We start from the raw sequence: 9,845 nt of genomic DNA, 5'->3' as shown, positions 1-9,845 counted from the left end.
GCAGCTGGCCGAGCTCCGCATCTTGCTATACAAGGATAACAGTCGTCAGCAACAATATGACTATTCAACAATGCAAAGCAAAACCACCGATACGCCATACCTTTTTCCTGCTCGGAGACATTTTAGAGCTGCTCGAACTTCTGCTCCAGCTGCTCGGACACACTCGTTAGTTGCTCAGAGACGGTGGCAAGCTACTTGGACTTGCCTCACAACTGCTCGGATGTGATTGCCAACTACTCGGACAGAGCCCCCTTTTGGTATTCCACATCCCACGCTTGAGACTCGGCATGATCTCGCTCACACTGGCCCTCTGGATGTTTTTCTCCATTAACTTCATTGCCTCTTTAGCTTGGCATTTTCTTTGGCGAGGGGCTCCATCCTCTCGATCAGCTGGCGCCATTGCTCGGCAGTCCGAGCTATCCCCTACAAACGCACTAAGACTATGAAGCAAAGCTGATCTACAACGTTAAAGATGAGCATCGCAGATGTAGTACTGACCTTGATCTGCTTCATCACTCTAGAAAGGGTGGACTCCAGCCTCCTGAGCTCCCTGGTGGTGTCCTCCTCTTCAACAACCACCACTTTGTCCCCCTGCTTGTGGAGGATTCGGGTAGCTCAAGGTCATGATTCCTCATGCTCAATCTCTTCCACTTCGTCCTCCATAGCTAGAGGCACCACCTGAGGGTTCAGTGGCCGGATAGCGTGTCCGACCACGCCCTCTAACACTTCAAGGAGCGTCATCTGCTCCCCTAGCACCATAGGCTTCTCTGTTCTGTACTCCGACGTGGTGTGGGATACTCCAGCCTCTGCTCCTGAGAACCCGGCGGCTTCCGCCGTTGCCCCAGGCACTACCGCTGACCCATGCACCATCGGCGCCAACCTTTCACCACCACCATGTCCATCAGCAGTGGTAGTTGACTCCTCCGTAGGCCGCTGAGCCCCCGGGGACTCCGGGACAGAGTCTACTGGCATTGCCTCTACCCCGGAACTAGCCCCTGGCTGCTCATCAGTCTGGACAGGCGGGGTCAGATCCTTTGTACGCCTTGCTCTGCATTAGATTAGCTCGTCAATCGCCAATAGATATAAGGATATGACAGTAAAATAACTTTGACACAAGGATACTTACGTGTCGGCCTACTAGTACACTTTCCTAAACCAGCACTGCCTGCCCAAGCCCCTAGGCGTGGCCCTGGGGTCAACTCACGTGACCTAGGGCGGAGGTCTCGCGGTCTCTGCTGTCGGCCTCTCCTCCGCCTACCGCTCTGGGACTCCCCTCACTGGCTACTCGAGGACTCCCTTCGCTGGCTACTTGGGGACTCCCTTTGCCAGCTGCTCGGGGACTTCCTCCCCTCCCTTCAATCGCTCCTCTACGTGCATGTTGTGCGGAGGCGCTTCAGTGCTCGGACGAGGAGCTACACCCACCGTCTTTCTCTTATTTTGGGCCGGCTCATCTGCCGCTGCCCTCTTCCCCCAGAATTTTTCCGACACTTGGGGGGACTCTCTGTCCGACCAGCATCCGCACCTCTAGACTATGACAAGGCACTGACAGTTCCCTCCTTAGGCTAAGCTAGTGGCTGGGTGTCTACTGCCTGCAACCAATCGCCCCTCGACATGCTCGAGAAGTACACCGCTCGGTCCTGTGAATGGATCTTTCCACAAGTGAATTAGCACACTGCTCGGCAATGGTAAAGGATGAAAAGCATCGGGAACAAAACAATTGGGGTGTTTACTTAAGGAGGCGGGTTCATACAGTTGAAGGCCCTTGTCTGCTTTGACACGCTGAACGAGGCATTTGGAGTGAACAGCTCTATGGCCCGCTCTAGCACTTCCTCCTTTGACAGCCTCCCCATGCTCTCCCAGGTACCGTCGTTGTCACCCTTGAAGTCATAGCCCGCGTGGGTCCTCTCCTTGCAGGGCTAGACACGGCGCACTATGAAGCTCGCCGCCACCAATACACCGTTAATTTTCACGCCCTTTATTAGGTCGAGGAGCTCCGTCACCTACTCCATGTCGGCACTGCTCAGTTTCTCTGACCAGCTCCTCTGGTTCTCTAGAACATGGTCGATGTTGCAGCAGATGGTAGGATGGCTCTGCTTCATGTAGAACCACCTGGCGTTCCACCCCTTCAGCGAGGTGTTTAGCGGCACAGTGATGTACGCGCCCGCCATCTCATCGTGGAGTTGAAGATACACGCCGCCGACCACCTTTGAACTGTCGTCACCCTTCTTCTTCAGCTAGAATAGATGACGGAAGAGGTTGAAGTGGGGAAAAACTCCAAGATATGTCTCACAGAAATGGATGAAGATGGAGATGTGCAAGATGGTGTTTGGGTGGAGGTTGCATAGACTAATGACCCAAAACTCTAGTAGATCTCCGCCTCCCCCATGACCGACGGCACCCACTCGTTGTCGCGGCTAGCTCCGGCGGCCGCCTTCTTCGGGTTTCCAGCTCCCTTCTTTGGCGCCATCTCTCAAATCTATTTTGGAATTGGCGGCGAAAGCAACTTCGAATCTAGAAGCATGAGGGCTAAGGAAGAAGATGAAATGGCAAAGTGACAAAGGTGGGAGCGCGGGGTGCGGTGGCACAGTTATAAAGCACTCCCCCACCTTTCACATTCAAGGGTTTTTGGGAAACCACTCCCACAATTTGCGCCACTCTGAATTCTCCGCAACAGCGTGGTGGGCCGTTAATTGGGCTTTCGCGCAACTGCAGCCCATATAGCCCATTTATCGCTGTAATTTGTTACTGCTCACTAAATATTCACCGACTTCTCCGCCAGCTGTTATGGCTCAGTAATTACTACTGTAGAGCCATTACTCCGGTTTTCTCTCTAGGATTTGTTTTCTCCAAGATTTCCTCTTGTGGCTTGGGGACTGCGTCAGTACTATGACTTGATTCCTCACCGCACTAGGGACTTTCTTCTGTTGATCGTTGTTTCTGAGCCTAGCACCACATGACCACGTCACCTACTGTCAGGCTCGGGGACTAAGTCGGCACACTTCACCTACGGTGAATGTGCTTTTCTCATCTCGAGGCTATGGCCGGGGACTGGCTGCCTGCTTGGCTGGTCTTCTACATTTCTTCAACTTTGGACCTTGGCACCACGTGACTACATCACCTACTGTCAGCCTCGGGAACTAAGTGGACACACTTCACCTTGCGGTGAGTGTGTTTGCTTTAATTTGGAAGACTCTGCGCCTCTTGAAGCTGAAGATGACTATCTCCCTTTCTCGTGGTCGGACTCTAAGTGGGCACACTTGGTCCACTATGAAGAAATTTTCGATTCTAAACTTGAGCTCCTTACATCCTTATGGCAAGCCGTACTTGGCTTACGCTGCTCGACGATGGTTCACAATACTTGGCGACGGTTCACGCTGCTCGGCGATGGTTCACGCTGCTCGGTGACGGCTCACAACTACTCGGCGATGGCTCACAACTGCTCGGCAACTCATCACGGTGGTCGGACCATGAGTTTGACTGGTCGGCTTTGTTCGCACCTGCTTGGACATGCTAAAGACGGCGTTGCACAATGGATACAAGGCGCTCGGGGACTAGCTATGGGGGGTACGACCCCGGATACCCACGGCAGACCACATGGGCTGCGCCCCCTGGGGCAGCCCAGCCCACAAGACGAAGCTTTGCGGGGCACGACGTTGCTCAGCGCCTCCCGCAAGACACTGGGAAAATATTCTGAAGATACTACGAGATCTGTTAGGACACGTATGATCCCATGATTCATGTAATTTGTTATTACTTTTCGGTTATCTCCTAGATCAAACCGACTTGTAACCCTGCCCCCGGACTATATTAGGCAGGGCAGGGACCCCCTCAAAACTCACGCAATATCATACGATAGCCAATATAATTCAACATACCACAGGAGTATGGTATTACGTCATACTGACGGCCTAAACCTGTCTAACTTATGTGTCTTTGTTGCCTTCTTGTTCTTGATTACACGTATTTTTACCGATCAATCTACCTTCGTGGAATATCCCTCGGAGGACTGCTGACAATATTCTGTTGACAGTGGCCACTACGAGACGCTGGAGAGCAACATCTGTTTGAAGAGGTTAATACCGATATCCGACCCTAGTGTACAATAATGTAATCAGGTGTGTTGTTGCGTAAGTTTTCCGCGGGCGCAAGTTGGTCCCGCCGTCGTCTCCAGTCGCTACCAGCTTAGGGTGTGTTTAATTCACGAAATAAAAAATTTTGAATGTCACATCGGATGTTTCGGGGATGTCGGAAGGGGTTTTCGGATACTAATAAAAAAAACTAATTACATAGCTCGCCTGGAAACTGCGAGATGAATTTATTAAGCCTAATTAATCCATCATTAACGCATGTTAGTTACTGTAGCACTTATGGCTAATCATGGACTAATTAGTCTTAAAACATTCGTCTCATGATTTTCAACCAAACTGTGCAATTAGTTTTTATTTTCGTCTATATTTAATACTCTATGCATATGCCGCAAGATTCGATGTGATAGTTTGGGGTAAAAATTTTTAGGAACTAAACCAGACCTTTCATGCGATGCAAGTTATACCTAGCGTCCAAGCCAGCCAAGCCGTACAGATATAAAAGAGGCAATCGCCAAGGGAGATTAGTGGATTGATGCCAACTCACACTTGCATGGCAAGATTTTCGCCAGTTTGTCGGGCATGCAAGCTTACTTGGTGGAGTACTACACGTATTACTTACGATATACTACTCCTATAATGTATGCATCTTGGTTGAATTCTACCATTAGTTTGAGCTTCAGCTACCATTTGCGAGTAACACTGATGAGCTACGACTACGGCACGACCCAGCATTTGGGCACGCAGCAACCAGAAGCTTATTGTATATACATCCTCGTTCACATGATATATATAGAGCGAGTTAAAACTTGGTTAAAACGGACACTGGACATCATGTAATTAAGGGTCTCCATATATCATGCATGCATGTTGCATGGCAACTTGGAGCAAGGTCGATGCCGTATGCGCGAAAACGGGAGCGACTTTTAGTGATCCATTGGAACATGAGCGTACAAGGTTTCCCGTTCGAGAGTGAGTTGGGAGAAAGGGGGACTCTGACTTTTGGTCAAAGTGGCCACAAAATCCACAATGACCCCCACATGTTGTGGATCCAGACGACCACTGTGTTCAAACTCCAAACTCAACCACTTCACTGTTTTCATGGAAGATTATACTTATCTCGCCCATCTATTTTGTTAATTATTACCTAGGTAATTAAACACATGGCGTCAGTTTAGTTTGTTTGAAATTTATACCAATTATAACTCCTACTCACTCCATTTCAAATTATGAGTCAAAGTATCTCAAGTTTGACTAAAATTATAGAAAAATTACAAAAATAGTGTTGACATCAAATAGATATGCTATGAAAATATAATTAATATAGAATCTAATAATACTTAGTTGGTACCATAAATGTTATTATCTTATCATGTAAATTTGGTCAAACTTGAGATGGTTTGACTCTCTAAATTTCTTGGAATGATTTATAACGTCGGATGGATCGGAGTACTTTTAAATGCTAAACATAAATGTCTCCAACTGCATGCGTATAGGCTGTACCTTGGGCCCAGCCGCTGCCCCAATCTTCGTCTCTGCCCAAGGGGAGTTGCTAACCAGACATCCTGTTTTCCCTCTCTGTTTTATGTGGGCCCTGCTAATCAGCCTCTTCTCTCTCCTCTTACTCCTTCCTCGTGCTAGCTCGTCGCTTTGAAGCTGTGAGAATCATTGTTACAGTTAGAGTTTAGGTTTAGAATGGGATCATGCATGGCTAACTCACAAGTCAATTTGTAGTGTAGTGGTAGACATTACTACACTATACAACTAGGAAGAGGCCTCTCTTAATCCATAATATAGTAGAGGTGGTGAAAATGGCCGTCTATATAAGGAGAATAAAAAACAAAAGAGAGCCATGGCTAGCCTGATGGGCCCATCGTCACCCTCCATGGCATTCAGGTCGTAGCCGCCAGCCATGCCATCAAACCCGGCCGCCATGACATTGAATCCACCGTGCACTATGATACGATGGTCTTCACGCCATCGTCATTATATTGTCATCCTCACGCCATGGGCTTCATCAAACCCAACTGCCATGACATGACTTCATTGTGTGTGGTGACGTGTTGGTATTCATGTCATTGTCGACCTCATACAGTGGGCTGCATCGAGGTGACGTTGGTGACCTCGCCACCTCAGTGGAGCCATCTTGCATTGCACAATCACCTCATTGTGCGGCTGCGCTGCCACTACATACCCGCATGCCCTTCCCTGCTGCTTATGCCTCAATTCCATGTGCCCAAACTACATTATCAATAGTGTTGAGTGCCACCACACCGCGTCGGCCCATGCATCATTGATGGCGTTGAACACCACCATCCCATGCTAGGCGACATGCCCGTGTGCCACAGCGTCGGAGCCCACGATCTACGCCACGGCCTGATGCAAGGTGTGTCCATGCTGGCATGGCTTGATGGCTAGTTGAAATGATTTAGATGGTTAGGGGGGTCTATAGCCTATTAAAATTTCTCTACTAATAGATAACCGTAGAACAAAATGGTTAGATTAAAACACAATCCTAATAGTCATTACATTGCCTAGCCTACACCACCTCAAAGCAAGCCTCCTGAACAATTCTTATAGCAAGAAAACTCTAGCACTAGTGCACTCAAGCAACCAAGAGGCTAGCAACTACTCTAGTTGAGCTAAGCTAGCAAATTAAAGCAACTAAGCTAGATTCTCTACTAAACTAGAGCTACAACTACAACTAGAGAGCTACTCAAGCAAACAACAGCTACACAAGCTAAGTGCCCAAATGTAATGCACGAGTGTAGAATTGCAAACCACTGGGGAAAGAGATGACACAAGATTTATCCCTGAGGTTCGGTTGCTTGCCAGCAACCGACGTCCTCGATGAAGTGAGTCTTTTGGTGACCAATTTGTGCACTAACAAGCCTCCAAGCTTGACCCTAAACTTGGGTGCCGCAAGAATCTAATCAACCCAGAGCACTACAACTAGCCTCGAGCATTCCACCAGAGTTGCTCTTCGTGATGATCTCCTGCAGGGTGGGCACAATACCCCTCATAATCAATCAATAGGAGCCAGCAAAGAACAACCAAGGTGATTGTTGATATTTATTATGCTAAAATGGACAATTCCACAAGCGTACATAATTTCGATGCAACACTTCACCCGAGGTATCATATTTAATTATATCCTCAGGGAAAGCGTATGTCTAAGATTGATTGATATGATTTCTGATGACTAAGTTACAACAATCTCCTAACTCTAAACGGGGGTAACGATAAAAAAAGTAGTGTAACACAAAAGAAAAGAAGAGACTTGGATACACGGTTTAGCTAGTGCGTGGACAGCGAGCAAGTACAAAGATCCTAAGTTACTTCTACTACTAAGCACAACTGTAATAAAAGACTAGTGGTATAACTAAGCCAAGAAATAACAAGTTAGGATTCGATAGCACTTCGGGTTATGGCCCCGACACCAACAAAAAAGGGATGAGATGGTTGGTAGAAGTAAACCGCAATTGAACCCATTGTTGTAAGAACTAGCCCGAACGTGGTGAAATACATACGATAGACATGGCCATCACCACCTGCTAACTACCACAACTATCCTTGGGCGCTATTCCCGACATAAGTTCCCGTCTCCCGTCCGTTTCCATTGAATTTCTGCCCGTCTTAGCCTATTTCCATATACCCGCATATTCCAATCCCAGCTTTTCCAATCTCAATCCCGTTTTCACCAAAAAAATATAAAAATAGAAATGGGAGAGGGATTTTCTCGCCCGTTTGTTTCGGTTTTCATCCCTTAGCGGCACACAACCTAATACACAACAATTGTGGTAGCCCACGTATGCACCAGCCCAGGCCAGGCTAGGCCACAAGCCCACTAGCGCAAAACGGCCCTTTCTAACGAGTTAGAGATCGTGATAGAGCAACTTTATCGATTTAATAGGCCATGAGCTGCTTTCGGCCTGCCTGTGGGTGGTGGGTGGCTTTAACACCTGGGTTAGGCCGCATTGCCTTTTGTTATTCCCTCACATGGGCTGTGATAATGCTTAACTTTAACTATGGACACGGCCGGGCTAAACTATATGACATGGGCAAGGCGCAAATGTACGGACAGCTGGCCTCGTGACGAGCAAGAGCAACATGGATGCATGCATATATCATCTTGAATTGTTTTGTGACCACTGACCATTATATTGAAGTTGTGCATCACTCACTCTTGAATTACATAAACAACAACCACCAAATTAGTTTAGGATCCCTTTAGCCACAAGACATCACTCACTCTTGAATGAAAATTACATAAACTTTGGGTACCACGGCCCTTTGCGGCCCTCCCTGAACACTTGTGATCAGTCCTTACTACACATTTGATGCTGCATCGATATCTTGTTTGTGATGAGTCCCCTCCGTCTTGATACCCGGGTGATGCCGAAGCGACGGTGGGTAGAAGCGCTTGGCTCTAGTGGCGTCCAGCATTCTCTGGCTCAGTAGCTGGCTCGGGGGCAATGCAGGCGATGAGCGGCATCGGCAGGTACATCGACAGCCATGTCACGTACCAGTCGCCTCTCTGGATGCCACTACTAGAGAATAGACTTTAGAACGATATCCCAATTTGGCATTAGCCTCGGCATTTTTTGCCCCCGGGACTAAAGGTTTCTTTAGTCCTGGTTGGTAATACAAACCGGAACTAAAGGTTCCTGCCCAACGGTCGTCCGTGGGGTAGGGATCTTTAGTCCCGGTTGGTAATACCTGCCGGGACTAAAGCTTTTAGTCCCGGTTTGGGTGATGTCCCGGGAATAAAGATTAATCTTTAGTCCCGGTTTGGCCCCCTAACCGGGACTAATTATCCCGGCCTATAGATCAGCTCATTTCTTCCTCCCCGAGCCCGAGCCATTCCATTCAAACTCACTGCCTCTGTTCTTCAGCTTGATGTTGTTCTTGCTCTCTCCCCCTTCATTGGTGTTGCTCTTCGATTTTGAAGGTAACAAACTTTATCCTCTTATGTTTTATCAGTAGCTTATCTCATTTTGCGATGTAGATGCATGTGTAACTTTATATGTTAGACTTTATTATGATTTTATGTCATTTTTAGCTCAAAATCACATGATGATTTGCATATATGTTTGGATAAACAAAAGTTAAATTAGTTCATCAAAATCACTTGATAGTTTAGTATTGCTAGTATATGTAGTACATTTCATGGTTTAGTTAGATAAATAAATATTTTTATTTTTTTTAATATATTACTTTAGAAATGAGAAATTTACAATAGTTTGCAAAAATAAGTATAGAAAGTAACTTGATATGGTGGATTTGATTATGATTTCTATGTCATTTTTAGCTCAAAATCACATGATGATTTACAATAGTAAAATCACTTGATAGTTTGGTATTTTACTATTATACATAGTACATATTTCTTGGTTTAGTTAGATAAATAAATAATTTTAGTTTTGTTTAAATATATTATTTTAGAAAATGTGAAATTTACACTAGTTTGCAAAAATAAGTATAGAAAGTAGATGACAACTGGTACCGGATCCTCGACCTCTCGTTCGGTTGCGAAACGACTGAGGCCAGAACTCCCTCTCATTATCTACAGCAAGTGTAAGCAAAAGATTGTGATGGAGTACCGAGTCAAGAGACAGGGACCCAACAAGGGTCGTGTTTTCTACAAGTGCCCGGATCGCGATGTGAGTTTCTTACGCATTTGATTATTATGGTTAATTGACCTGCTTATCTTGAATATTTTTGACTAAATATTTTTTGGCTTTAATTTCAGTGGGAGGG

The 9,845-nt window shown here is 46.6% G+C and overlaps 1 pseudogene; it reads right to left on the bottom strand.

Moving 5' to 3' along the window:
* Positions 1-8,414: 8,414 nt before the first annotated feature.
* Positions 8,415-9,845, bottom strand: part of LOC136463393 (11-beta-hydroxysteroid dehydrogenase A-like) — a 51,909-nt pseudogene continuing 50,478 nt past the window's right edge.

The sequence above is a fragment of the Miscanthus floridulus genome, chromosome 7 (genome assembly GCF_019320115.1).
Source record: "Miscanthus floridulus cultivar M001 chromosome 7, ASM1932011v1, whole genome shotgun sequence".
In the NCBI taxonomy this organism is placed as follows: Eukaryota; Viridiplantae; Streptophyta; class Magnoliopsida; order Poales; family Poaceae; genus Miscanthus; species Miscanthus floridulus.
Note: the sequence above shows the minus strand (reverse complement) of the source record. Positions and strands in the feature narration are given on the sequence as shown.